This window comes from Oncorhynchus nerka, linkage group LG4, assembly GCF_034236695.1.
Source record: "Oncorhynchus nerka isolate Pitt River linkage group LG4, Oner_Uvic_2.0, whole genome shotgun sequence".
In the NCBI taxonomy this organism is placed as follows: Eukaryota; Metazoa; Chordata; class Actinopteri; order Salmoniformes; family Salmonidae; genus Oncorhynchus; species Oncorhynchus nerka.
Genome location: NC_088399.1, coordinates 72,876,567 through 72,891,253, shown reverse-complemented (window position 1 = coordinate 72,891,253; position 14,687 = coordinate 72,876,567). Strand labels below are relative to the sequence as shown.

General features: G+C 42.1%; 1 protein-coding gene across 4 annotated transcripts in view; it reads left to right on the top strand.

Moving 5' to 3' along the window:
* Positions 1-966: 966 nt before the first annotated feature.
* LOC115128564 (thyroid hormone receptor beta) overlaps positions 967-14,687 on the top strand; it is a 166,979-nt gene continuing 153,258 nt past the window's right edge. For 3 of the 4 annotated variants that reach the window (XM_029658496.2, XM_029658494.2, XM_065017809.1), the window contains exon 1: positions 967-1,203. The gene's annotated coding sequence lies outside the window, so the exon portion shown is untranslated. Of the gene's footprint in view, positions 1,204-2,046; positions 2,223-14,687 lie in introns of those variants that run through there. The other variant, XM_029658495.2, reaches the window with a different exon arrangement.

Below are 14,687 nucleotides of genomic sequence, written 5' to 3'. Positions count from 1 at the left end.
TCATGTGATTGTTTGATAATATAGCTTTTATCATAGCCTAAGTCTACTCATGCCTTCTCGTGTGATTGTTTGATAATATAGCTTTTATCATAGCCTAAGTCTACTCATGCCTTCTCGTGTGATTGTTTGATAATATAGCTTTTATCATAGCCTAAGTCTACTCATGCCTTCTCGTGTGATTGTTTGATAATATAGCTTTTATCATAGCCTAAGCCTACACTTGTGGCAATAAAGTAGATAGAACTTTATCATAGCCTAAGCCCAGTCATGTGTTTGAAATACACCCCTACTATGAATAGATAGGGGGTGTTTAGTGCTGTTGTAACATGTTATAAGAAGCCAAAAAGGGAAAATGGATTTAACTTGGCGATGGCAGCTGAGTGCAAGTTGTTTATGTTGGTACAGTAGCCATGATTTTCTGCAATTGTTTCTTTATAGCACCATGGCCACTCCCAAATGGCATCATATTCCCAATGTATTGCACTACTTTTGACCAGGGTTCTGGTCAAAATAGGTTGCAGTTTGGGACGTAGCCCATGATGGATTCTGCCTCTAATTCGCCTCACAGTTGGGGGGGGATTCTTCCAACCAGGTCAAGGTCCAAGAGAGAGAAATTGGATCAATGACATTACAAGTAAACCTACTACTGTTTATTCAGTGGTGGAGCCATGTATGTAGTTGAGGACAGGAGCATTCTGATGCTATGAAATAACACACACACACATAGTCAGACACAGACACAATAATATTATTTTGGGAGTAAGTGAAGTCAATATTGTTAAAGTTATAACTGTATGAAAGTGCATATTTTCAATTTAGACTACACTACATGATCAGAAGAAATGTTTTTTATGTTAATTTTTGCAGCAGACACAGAGATGTAGGCTAGTAGGGGCGAGGCTTGGTTTGGTTCCTGGTTGACAGGGATTCAAACAACAGCTCTCTGATTCCCCATAGCGATTAATCCGAGCACTGCAGTTGTCAGTAGCTACAGTACGTTTTCCCGGGTCCATGTTGAAGTTTGTTAACCCAGACTTTCTCGCATACTCGCTTCGTCAGGTCATTCCAGGGCACGCGTTGCATCCGTTTGACCCCGCTCGCAGGTAGAAGAAAACCGACTACACCCGCGCGAACTCAGTTGGAGAGGAATGCACCAGTGGAGTGTTGGAAAATAACATTTCTGTTTGCCGACCTGCGTATGAGGTATGTTGCCTCATTTTTATGTCCCTCTTTGAAACATCGATATTCCGGTGCAGGGGGAAAAATGCTGTCGAAAAAACGTCCGTTTGTAGACAGACATTCAATAAGTCGCTAGACTGTTCATTCGTCTCTCAATAAGAAACTCACGTTGCCTGACTATTGTTGACTTAGTCAAATTGTTTTTTTATAAGCCCTCTTGAGTTGGTGTTTGTTGTTCAGACTAATGGCGGTCCGATATAAAGGCTTGATAATGTGGCCGGATGTCAAATCATTTTGGGGCAGAATCGGAAGATGAATGTGTGCTTTTCGAACATCCGCTGTGTAGGCTACAGTTTGCATCAGAATTAGGCTACAACTGATGCATGTCATTAGCCAGTCAACGAGTATTTATATATGGAGTAGTGTTTGTTGCTCGTCTGTCTTCACACACACAGACTAGGCTTTTGTTTAATTCACAAGCGCTGCCCGGAACATCTGGATAGTCTTCCCCAAATTTGAATACAATTTTGTCACGCAGACTATTGTCTAAGTAGGCAAAATAAATGTATCGTGCGCTGTGCAGGTGGCCTAGCCGATTGAAAGCATATCAGTCATATTTTGAAGTAGCCAATGTAACTTTAAGATTATTTTGGACTATAATTCTATAAACCTAAATAGGCTATAAAGTGCTGTAATGCGTTTTTATTTCATTGTGGAAAGCGAATTATGAATACACCTCTATTAACAGGGTGGGTAGTTACAATGTAACAACATTTCGATCGAATGGTTACAGTGTAACGACACGTCGATCTGATAAACATGTACCGCAACCACTTATCATAGTGCCGCTGAATTAAATTGTCCCTCCAGGGTCGCCGTAGATATAATATCGAGACATGCAATGTATCTGAATTCTCCGCTATCATGTATTCTCCCATTCTGGCTGGGGGTATTTCAGGTCAAACGACAGCTTTTGAAACGTCGGGGTGTGAAAATTGAAGTCAATTTGCGAACTGGTCAAGAAATCAGCAGCTGACCTGACGGTATGAGTAGACTTGCAACACCTACATCGAATATAAATGCATTAGGATACTTTGTGACAGGAGTTCGACCTAATGTAAATTAACCTGGCTATAGCCTAATGTAGCCCTATTGAAAGCACCAAAGCACGCCGGCAGTGGATGCCTGATAGCCACTGGATTACGTACATTTAATGTCCAATCGTTTCTGATCTGCCACGGTTCTGTATTCAGGCTATTGAAACATCGAGTTTGGTAGTTTGACACGGCGTTATAGCAGCCTTTCGATTGTCCTCAGTTGGCCTGTACTATCAGTGGGCTTGCAGGATAACTTCTGATAATATTTAAGCATTATTATTCTATGAATCCTATTAACCCATGATAGTTCCAAATGGCACCCTATGCCCTATTTAGTGCACTACTTAGACCAGTGTCCTCTATTTAGTGCACTACTTCTGAACAGAGTATTCTCTATTTATGGCACCATATTCCATATATGTTGCACTACTTTTGGCCAGAACCCTATTGTTTGTTACATAATTACCTGTCGATTAACCAAATATACAGTACCAGTCAAAAGCTTGGACAAACCCTACTCATTCAAGGGTTGTTCTTTATTTTTACTCTGTTCTACATTGTAGGATAATAGTGAAGACGTAAAAACTATGAAATAACACATATGGAATCATGTAGTAACCAATAAAGTGTCAAACAAATCTAAATGTATTTTATATTTGAGATTCTTCAAAGTAGCCAACCTTTACCTTGATGACAGCTTTGCACACTCTTGGCATTCTCTCAACCAGCTTCATGAGGAATGCTTTTCCAACAGTCTTGAAGGAGTTCGCACATATGCTGAGCACTTGTTGGCTGCTTTTCCTTCACTCTGCGGTCCAACTCATCCCAAACCATCTCAATTGGGGTGAGGTCGGGTGATGGTGGAAGCCAAGTCATCTGATGCAGCACTCCATCACTCTCCTTCTTGGTAAAATAGCCCTTACACAGCCTGGAGGTGTGTTGGGTTATTGTCCTGTTGAAAAACAAACGATAGTCCCACTAAGTAAATTTGAATTCTAAATAAATCACAGATAGTGTCACCAGCAAAGCACCACCACACCAGCACACCACCTCCTCCATGCTTCACGGTGGGAACCACACATAAAGAGATCATCCGTTCACCTACTCTCCATGTCACAAAGACACATCGATTGGAACCAAAAATCTCTTAATGTCCATTGCTCGTGTTTCTTGGCCCAAGCAAGTCTCAAATCAAATCAAATTTATTTATATAGCCCTTCGTACATCAGCTGATATCTCAAAGTGCTGTACAGAAACCCAGCCTAAAACCCCAAACAGCAAGCAATGCAGGTGTAGAAGCACGGTGGCTAGGAAAAATTCCAGAGAAAGGCCAAAACCTAGGAAGAAACCTAGAGAGGAACCAGGCTATGTGGGGTGGCCAGTCCTCTTCTGGCTGTGCCGGGTGGAGATTATAACTGAACATGGCCAAAATGTTCAAATGTTCATAAATGACCAGCATGGTCAATAATAATAAGGCAGAACAGTTGAAACTGGAGCAGCAGCACGGCCAGGTGGATTGGGGACAGCAAGGAGTCATCATGTCAGGTAGTACTGGGGCATGGTCCTAGGGCTCAGGTCCTCCGAGAGAGAGAAAGAAAGAAAGAGAGAATTAGAGAGAGCACATGTGGGGTGGCCAGTCTTCTTCTGGCTGTGCCGGGTGGAGATTATAACAGAACATGGCCAAGATGTTCAAATGTTCATAAATGACCAGCATGGTCGAATAATAATAAGGCAGAACAGTTGAAACTGGAGCATTGGAGTCTCCTCTTCTTATTGGTGTCCTTTAGTAGTGGTTTATTTGCAGCAATTCAATGAAGGCCTGATTCACACAGTCTCCTCTGAACAGTTGATGTTGAGATCGGCCTTGAACTCTGTAAAGTATTTATTTGGGCTGCATTTTCTGAGGCTGGTAACTCTAATTAACTTATCCTCTGCAGCAAAGGTTACTCTGGGTCTTCCTTTCCTGTGGCGGTCCTCATGAGAGCCAGTTTCATCATAGTGCTTGATGATTTTGCGACTGCACTTGAAGAAACTTTCAAAGATCTTGACATTTTCCGGATTGACTGACCTTAATGTCTCAAAGTAATAATGGACTGTCATTTCTCTTTGCGTTTTTGAGCTGTTCTTGCCATTATATGGACTTGGTCTTTTACCAAATAGGGCTATTTTCTGTGTACCACCCCTACATTGTCACAACACAACTAATTGGCTCAAACGCATTAAGAAGGAAAGAAATTCCACAAATTAACTTTCAACAAGGCACACCTGTTAATTTAAATGCATTCCAGGTGACTCACTTATGAAGCTGGTTGAGAGAATTCCAAGAGTGTGCAAAGCTGTCATCAAGGCAAAGGATGGCTACTTTGAAGAATCTAAAATATATTTGGATTAGTTTCCTTATGTGTTATTTCATAGTTTTGATGTCTTCCCTATTAGTCTACAATGTAGAAAATAGTAAACATAAAGAAAAACCCTTGAATGAGTAGGTGTGTCCAAACTTTTGACTGGTACTGTATATATCAGTGTAGGCTACTGTAGCCAAATGTCAAGTGATGTTTTGTTTGCTCAGCAAATGGCATCATATTCCCTATTGTGAACTACTAGTTTTGACTGGGCTCTTTCCCGGCGCACATGGAGCTACTGGATTTGACTTAGAGTGAGTCATAACACAACTCATATACCTTTCAACATCATGCAAACAAAACCAGCATCATGCCATGCAGGGTACGTATCAGGTCAAGAATAGAGTCCGAATGCCACCACATAACTATGCATTTATAGCATGCTCTTAAACCTTTAAGCAACAAACCAACCCATCAAACATGCTTTATGGGGATAATAACACAATCTCTCCATTAGCATTATGTTGTGAACATGTAGTGCAATGCTATGTAGCCAATATTTACCACAGTTTTCCCAACGGTTCCCAAATGCCCCCAGGAGAGCCAGTTAATATCTCTTCAGATGCTGGTTTTAAAGCCGACTGAGCTTTGATATGTCATGTTCTTTAACAGTTGCTGATTTATTTTCCATGTTTGTGGAATGAATGAGCCAGTGTTTTCCTCATTGTGTGCAAGGGTGGAATCAAACCAAAATGGAGAATAATAGCAAATTGAACATTTCTTGGAACAAAGCACATTGTCTGTTACCTTGTATCATGGTCTTGTGCGTCATGGTCCGGTCCTGTGTTTTAGTGCTTTTTTCTAAATGAGATGTGCATTTATTTTATTTTATTTGTACAGATTCTTTAGGGTTGACACACCAATTAACTTTCTAAAAATACTATTACGAGGAGTGTGCAGGGTTTTTTCCTCACTACCATTAGGTAGAGTAACATTCTTGGGTCTTCTGATATCTATAATTTGGACCTTTTCTCCATGACCCTCCCTAACCTCTATGCTCTTGTGAATGATGACTGGCATTATGAAGGCCTTATGCAGCCTTATACCCCCTTCAACTACAGTTTGACCTAACTGGTACTGTGCCTCACTGGTACTCTAGTTTTAAGATGTGCATCGTACTCTCCCTCTAAGATTATGGAGAAGGAAGATCCAATTAACAGAAATTCTGTGTTCTGTGCCTCTTAAATTTCAAATTCCTCTGAAAATGCTTCCTGAATCGGCTCTGATACAGTGGTTTCATTCATAATGTCTATATGGTTCAGATGGCGTGAAAATTCCAGAGTTAGAATCTCATTATGTGATGATGGGTCTCCTGGAGTAGTTGGTCTTCTGTTTCAGACCCTTTATTCATCTTGGTAGGGAATGTCTTTTGTACTTCTCTAGTAGTACAGGTTTTGACCTAAGCTCGAGCCTAAACTTGAACACAAGCTAGACATTGAACCTGAACGCAGGGCTTAACATGAACTTGTTTAGCCACTTGGCCTTTGTACAAGTAGGACAGATTTTTTTACTCCCAAAGTTCAAGTCGCTTGAAAAGGTGACTGAAAATTGTGTTGTATGATACAAGGAACCACTTCACAAAATAACATGAATGATTATCACTGGTATTGACAATGGAAGGCTGCTGGTTTCTGATCCCATGTATTATACAGGACCTCCTGCCGTTGTGGCCTTGAGCAAGGCACTTAACCCCCCACAAAGTCAAATGCTGTACTGTGGTGCGTCAACCCTCCATCTCGAGAGCTACTGGGTGTTCTGATTTTTTACAACGTGGTGTGTGTGTTCCAGTAGGGCTGGAGAAAAAGCCTGCACACCCAGTAGCTCTCCTGGAATCTCCTGGAGGATGGTTGGCCACACCGCAACATTACAATTACAACCAAATACTTGTTATGTCTTTATCAAATAATTCCCTCATTCAATGAACCAGGAATCAAATGGCTAAGGTGTGCGAGGTTGATAACTAAGATGTTTATTTATTTGTAAGGTTAAAATATTCAGTGTCCAGGGGAGATGTTGACAGCATACAGTAGGAGTTTATTGTCAATTAGGCTATTCTAGGAATATTTTTGTAACAGAATTACATGGACAGTCTTGAATAGAGATGAAGCCTAGACAATTTTGAGTGCTTGTGAGACAGTTGTACAACCGGAGCATTGGTGCAGCATTGGTTAATTTCATCAACAGTGCACTCATATCAGCTGCGTGTCATCCATTTGTGGTTATACATGAGTGCTGGTGGAAAGTTAGGACATGACAATGACATTAATACATGCTAATAGCAAAAATAGTTAACTAGCGAGATAACCAGCCAAACTACACAACATGTTTTGAATTGGGTCTCCAGTTAGTCTGTTGTAATATCGTTATTTTATCTGTTGCACAAATGTCTCTCTCTCTCCTCTGGCAATGGCCCACTGGCACACGCAGGTGCCTTTTGGGAGGCAGACATAGACTTCCATCGAAAGTAGGAAGAGGACTACTAATGCCACCACTAATTGAGTGCTTCTCAATGTTCCTCTGCTTCGACGGCTGACCTAAGGACAGAACCTGGTTCAATGATCTCTGTTCACATCCTCTTAGGCCATGTGGTCAGGTCACACAGCAACGCAGGTTGTATCCCAAATGGCACCCTATTCCCTAAATCGTGCACTACTATTGACCAGGACTCAAAAGTAGTTAACTATATAGGGAATAAGGCCCCATTTGAGATGCAGACTTTGCCACACTCTTTTCCTTTGACTTAATGTGACAACCGTAACCGTTATTGTATTTCTACGGAGACTTGCAGGGTATGTTAACGAGAGGTGGTGTTTTAAATGTCTGCCCTTTCGAACCCTGCATGCGTTGTGTCAGGAGCAATTTGAGTGTAACACACCGCTTTGCCTAATCCTGTTTTATTGAAAGGAAAACCGAGATGGAACAAATTGGGTGCTACATGGTTGGTTGTTATTCCCTCTTTGACTACAAAATTTTGGTAACTTTGTCCAAATTCTCAAGCTTTCCAGAAACCCTGTTAGGAAGATTCCGGATTTTCTGCTTATTCACTCATGAGTCCGGTAATTTCTTACTGTTCAATGCAAGCGCTTAAAATAACAATATTAGAGGCTACCGAGTGGCGCAGCGGTCTAAGGCATTGCAGTGCTTGAGGTGTCACTACAGACTTGGGTTTGATCCCAGACTGTGTTGCAGCCGGCCGTGACCGGGAGACCCATGAGATGGTGCACAATTGGTCCAGCGTCGTCCGGGTTATGGGAGGGTTTGGCTGGCCAGGATGTCCTTGTCCCATCGGACTCTAGCAACTCCTTTTGGCGGCGCCTGCACGCTGACTTAGGTCGCCAGTTGTACAGTCTTTCCTCCGACACATTGGTGCGGCTGGCTTCCGGGTTAAGCGAGCAGTATGTCAAGAAGCAGTGCGGCTTGGCAGGGTCATGTTTCGGAGGACGCATGGCTCTCGACCTTTGCCTCTCTCGTGTCCGTATGGGAGTTGAAGCGATGGGACAAGACTGTAACTATCAAGTGGATATCACGAAATTGGGGGGAAAGTACAAAAAATAAATATATATAAAAAAATATATATAAAAAATAAAACAATATTAATATTTTAATGCATTAATGTTGCAGAAATTGCTTGATTTGATTGAGTATGTGTAGTGGTGATTGTTTGATTTGAAAGGTTGAGTAGACACTGTCAGCATGTAGATACAGCACTGTGTATAGGAAAGTTGTCAGTGTTGATCTTTCACTGTGCTAAATAGCTCAAACTGAGTCCCAAATGGCACCCTATTCCCTATATAGTGCACTACTTTTGACCAGTCCTATGGGACACTGTGGTACCTTAAGTCACACACATGGTACGCCGAAAGGGAGAAGGTTTACCAGACAAAATATCAGTTTTCTTATATCTTCCAGATGATTTTAAAAAGCACATATTTTAAAAGCTATGATTCATTTTAATGGCACAGCCAAGTTCAAACATACAACTCCTGCACAGTTGAATAACTAAGCTATTGCCACCCTCATATTCCCATCCCATTAAAGCATACTGTGTCTGTGTCCCAAATGGCAGCCTACTACCTATGTAGTGCAATATTTAGTATCTCCGTACAGTATGTCCTCAACCAATGATTGATAATGATTGCTGTGTGTCTGTCTGTCCATGCATTCTCCATCCTGATCTATTCCATGTTAGACCAGTCACTCTTCATGAAAGTCTTAGTCACCAGTTTCCTTCTCTGACTTGTAGTCTCACCCTTCACACACAAACATTTCATGGGCTATTACACGTCAGACAAGACTCAAATGTTCCACTCTGAGTCCCGAGGCCTGGGGCCTGAATTTTGCTTTCTCCATGTCAATAATCAGTGGATGGATATCATGCCTAGGGAACACAGCGTTCCCAAATACACCCTGCTCCATGCCACCTCAGAGTTGTTATAAGGGCTCAATGTCTTCCCTATAGATCTGCTCAGACCTGGGTTCAAATACTATTTTGTTTTCTTTCAAATACTTAACGACCTTGCCTGGTGCTATAGAACCTATGGAATAGTCCGAAAAGTGCAAACCCACGCAAACCCCCCATGGGCCCTGGTCAAAAAATGTAAAGTTATAAAAGACCTGTAGGGCTCTGGTCAAAAATAGTGCACTATAATGATTGGGAATAGGATACCATTTGTGACGTATCCGTTACAGTAGCATATCTGACTCACTCTCTTTGTTTTGGTCTTCGTCTGTGGCTTTGAGGCAAATAAAGAGAGGGATCAAAGTAGACAGAGAGGTGATCCTTAGCTGATTGACTGCCAGGTTGCGTTCAACCTTGGACTCCAGTCACAAATTTGGTGACTAGAGACTCACTCGACTTGATGGAAAAGAAACCAATGAAATGGTCTTAAATGTGCGAGCTAGGACTTGACATTTTCTGGCCAGGTTTTGTAACTTTTTGTCACTCCTTCTGTGACAGAGGCTCTGTGGATATCTCAGTATCATATTTGCAAAAAAACAGATTGGCTAGTGAAACGCACACTCGGCCCTCTAAATGGACCAGGGAACTGTCAATCAACACAGGTCGGGTGAGCTAGCGCAGTGAGAAGTTTTTTGGGGATTGCAAATGTGAAACTGAATCGGAAAATATTTTTTTTTGCATACATATGTTAATAGGCTACATATAGCCTACCATTTGTATTTTATATTTATGCCTTTGCTTATTCGATCTGATCACCACCATACGCCTATGGCATTGTACCAAATTCTTGTGTCAATCTGTCTTTCAGAACCAAAATTTGCTCTTCTTGATTGTTGACCAATGACAAGTCATCAGCATTGCACATATCCAGATTAGTGACCAGAAAGCGCTTGTCTTATTTTGTCCGGTTTTGCCTGGCAAAGCCTATGGAATATGCCTATATCACGTTTTAGGGAAGACCCAGATGCAGACAGTGTCGAAGTAACAAATGTTTATTACTAGAACAGGGACAGGCAAAACGACAGGTCAAGGGCAGGGAGAGGTCAGTAATCCTGATCAGAGTCAAAGGGTACAAAACTGCAGGCAGGGTCAGGGCAGGGTCAGGGCAGGCTCAGGGTCAGGGCAGGGTCAGGGCAGGGTCAGGGCAGGCTCAGGGCAGGCTCAGGGTAGGGTCAGGGCAGGGTCAGGGCAGGCTCAGGGTCAGGGCAGGCTCAGGCTCAGGGTCAGGGCAGGCTCAGGGCAGGGTCAGGGCAGGCTCGGGGTCAGGGCAGGCAGAATGGTCAAAACCGTGAAAACAAGAAAACAGGCACTGTAGAAAAAGACTTGAGAAAGGGGAAAAACATTGGTAGGCTTGACGGAGAAAACAAACTGGTAACAGACAAACAGAGAACAGGTATAAATACACTGGGGTTCATAGGGGAAGATGGGCGACACCTGGAGCAGAGCAGGGTGGAGACAAGCACATAGACAGGTGAAACGGATCAGGGTGTGACAACCTACCTACATTAATATTATCCATATAAAGTAACGTTCAGCAATGTGTTACAGATGTGTCTTTGTCTCAACAATAGGCTACCTGGAGATTTCATTGATCATTTTCATATTTCAGATTGGCCTAGTTTGGGAAGGTAGGCCTTATGATCCTGCTTGGTCTGGCCTCCAAAGAAGTGACAATGTGACATGATATCCCTATTTGATATTGACTGCTAACATGAATGACTTTAAGCTCAAAATGCAGGTGTAAAATGCAGTTTATTTCTGTACCTTGCGTTTTGAAAATGCTGTAATGACAGGTGACATTTGCGCAGCGGTTGTGTGCACGTGCATGTGTGTGCGCCGGGGTCGCAAGCTTTGAACCACGCCTTTTTAAAAGTCGTGTGTCAAAAAGGTTGAAAACCACTGAGCTAGCGAACAGATTGCTGTACACCAATAGGATCGGGTGAAGCGCAAATGTCAAATTGTAGGGAGAGAGCAGTGGTGAAAAAAGTACTCAATCGTCATACTTGAGTAAAAGTAAAGATGCCTTAATAGAAAATGACTCAAGTAAAAGTGAAAGTCACCCAGTAAAATACTACTTATATAAAGTCTAAAAGTATTTGGTTTTAGATACTTAAGTATCCAAAGTGAAAGTATAAATCATTTAAAAAATCCTTATATTAAACAAGCCAGGTGGCACAATGTTTTATTTTATTTTTATTGATGGATAGCCAGGGGTACACTCCAACACACAAGACATCATTTCCAAACTAAGCATTTGGGTTTAAATAGTCTGCTAGATCAGAGGCAGTAGGGTTGACCCGGGATGTTCTCTTGATAAGTGTGTGAATTGGACAATTTTCCTGTCAAAATGTAACGAGTACTTTTGGGTGTCAGGGAAAATGTATGGAGTTAAAAGTACATTATTTTCTTTAGGAATGTAGTGAAGTAAAAGTAAAAGTTGGCAAAAATATAAATAGTAAAGTAAAGTACAGATACCCCAAAAAACTGCTTAAGTAGAGCTGTAAATTATTTTTACTTAAATACTATACACCACTGGGAGAGAGGATTGCCATAAATAAATATGTAACTCCAAAAATGGTTTGTTGATCAAGAATATGAACTTTTACTTTGTAAGCTCACCAGCAATAAGACATTAAGAAGCAATTACTAGCATAGGCCTACTGGTCTCTTGGTATGTAAAAATGGCTTGAAATTGATAATTTACTTGTGAAGCTTGCATTTGGAATTTAATGTTCAAATGAATTATTACATAATCAAAATTTGTGGTAGACAAAATAATAAAAAGGGCTGTCTGGTAGCCTCAATAAATAGACACATATTTGTAGTTCAACAAGTCATTACCTGTCTAGATTTTATTTTTTACCTGACATGAAAAAACATTTGACTCGACTCGACTTGCTGTTAGAATGCACGACATGGACTTGACTCAAGACTCAACCTTGAGACTTGCTTGTGACTTGAATAATAGTACCAATGAGAGCTAAAACGACTTGTGAAATTATACCTTCTACATCTCTCTCTCTCTCTCTCTCTCTCTTTCACTCTCACTCTCACTCTCACTCACTCTCTCTCACTGACCGGCTGGCTGCAAGCTGTGCCGTGTTCTAACTGTTTTGACTGTGTTCAGGCCAGCACGCTAATGCCAACTTGGAATGGTATTGCACTTTAGCGAAATTGAACATAGAGGCTGGATTCAAACAAACAGAGATAAGTTACCTGTGCTCTGCGTTTGACTTTTTAACCCCTTTTTTTTCTCTCCAATTTCGTCCATCGCTGCAACTCCCCTACGAACTCAGGAGAGGCGAGGGTCGAGAGCCATGCGTCTTCCAAAACACAACCCTGTCAAGTCGCACTGCTTCTTGACAGAGTGCACCAATGTGACGGGGGAAACACCGTCCAGCTGGCGACCGAAGTCAGCTTGCAGGCGCCCGGCCCCTCACAAGGAGTCCCTAGAGCGCCATGGGACAAGGAAATCCCAGCCGGCCAAACCCTCCCCTGGGCCAATTGTGCACCACCTCATGGGTCTCCCGGTTACGACCTGTTATGACACAGCCTGGGATCGAACCCGGGGCTGTAGTGATTCCTCAAGACTGCTGCACCGCTCGGGAGTTTGACTTTTAAAGGTGATTTCTGCTCCAGCTGACATTGGGATTGTTTTCAGGAAACAGGAAATTGCCTTTAAAAGTCCATCGCTGTGTGCAGGTCGTTAAATCTGTGTTGGTTTGAATCGTGGCCTAAACTTTAACCTACCGTATGATGATCCTGCAAGGAGAGCAGAGATACTTGTTGGGCTATGGGTCCTGTTTAAAAGTAGTGCACTATATAGGGAATAGGGTGTCATTTGGGACGTAGCCACTGAATACACATCACTCCTGGCTGCAAATCCTTTGTATGTGTTCCTGTGAGGTGAAGGAAGGGAATTGGACAGGTCAGGTAGATACAGGTAGTTTACTCCTGCTGATTCAGCACATCTCCACAGAGGCTGGTTGTTTTTTCCTAAACGTTCCTATAGGGGTGTTTATGAATGTTGCAGAAAATAGACATTGTGCAGATGGCAAACAGACAGGCAGGCAGGCAGGCCGCTACAGGTAGCATCAGGTTAGTATGTTAGGAAGGACGAGCCCCCAGAATGCTCCAGAAGGAGTTGTACCTGATCCGTCTCCTCTCTGGGAGATTTCTCCTGATGTGCCACAGACCTGGGTTCAAATACTATTTGAAATATTTTATATGCTTTCAACGTTTGCACTAGTCTGGCTGTAGTGGCAGGTCTGCACTCTATTCTATCAGATCCATTGCACCAGGCAAGCTCAATTAAGCCTAGATAAAATATTTAAAATGATTTAGAATAATATTTGAACCCATGTGCTAGAGGCCCTGCAAAGGTTTGGATAGCATACAGCAGGGAAGGCAAGCCACACTTTGGCAGAGACAAGATGTTTTAAAGAATTAATGTTTGTCTGTTTTGACTGAACGGCATAGTTTAATGGCTGTCATTTTCTGCACGGACAGAGCTGCCAACCGGTGACTGATGACGCAGCAAACAGCAAACCCATGCCTGGTGCTGTATAGAACAGAACACACACACAGAGCAGAACACAGCTGTATGAGGAGAGGACTGTATGAGACTGTATGAGAATGACGACTTGTGAAATTATATGAAATTGTCTTGTGTTCCTGTGATGTGGTGTGTGTGTGTGTGGTGGGGTGGGGGAGGGGGAGGGTGTGGGGGAGGGGGGTGTACAAGCCGTTTCTTCTCGATCCAGGACAAAATGGTCAGCTTGGCAGCAACGTGTCTCTGGCCTCTTGACTACCAACATCAGCACCAAGTCTACGTCCCAAATGACACCCTAGTCCCAAATGGGCCCATAGGGCTACGTCAAAAGTAGTGCACTAAGTAGAGAATAGGGTGCTATTTGGGACAGAACGAATAGGGTGCTATTTGGGACAGAACCCAAGCATCTGCAATGCATTAGCACAAGCTCAGATAGTCAGCCCAGCATGTGTTCAGGAACATCTTAATGATTCTTACGATTTATCAAGATCACAGAAAAATGCTAGAGAGAGATTTTGCCCAAACATTGACACAAATCAAGCATTTTATTTCCATCTTCTTTCTGCAAATCTGGTACATGGGGTGGGAGAGGTAGGATCTTAATTTGATGACCCTGTTGCATGAAATGTAAAACTTGTAGTGTGAGGTTTCAAAAACCTTCTGATGTTTGTAATTTCCACTTTCAAATTTCCGACTTCAAATTTCCCTTACGAAAAATGTATCGGCCCCAACAAAAATGTTAATGAATTATAATCCGCATATTGATTCACATTTCCTGTTGCTGATTTTTTTTTTTTAATGATGTAGCAAACTGGCTCAAATTAAGATCCTACATCTGTATTGAGGCGAGGGCTTGTTAAATGAACTGGTAAGACCTGTTTCGCGCTTCAGAAAGTATTCTCACCCCGTGGACTTTTTCAACATTTTGTTGAGTTGTAGCCTGAATTTAATTAAATTGATTAAATTGAGATTTTGTGTCAATGGCCTATACTGTACAC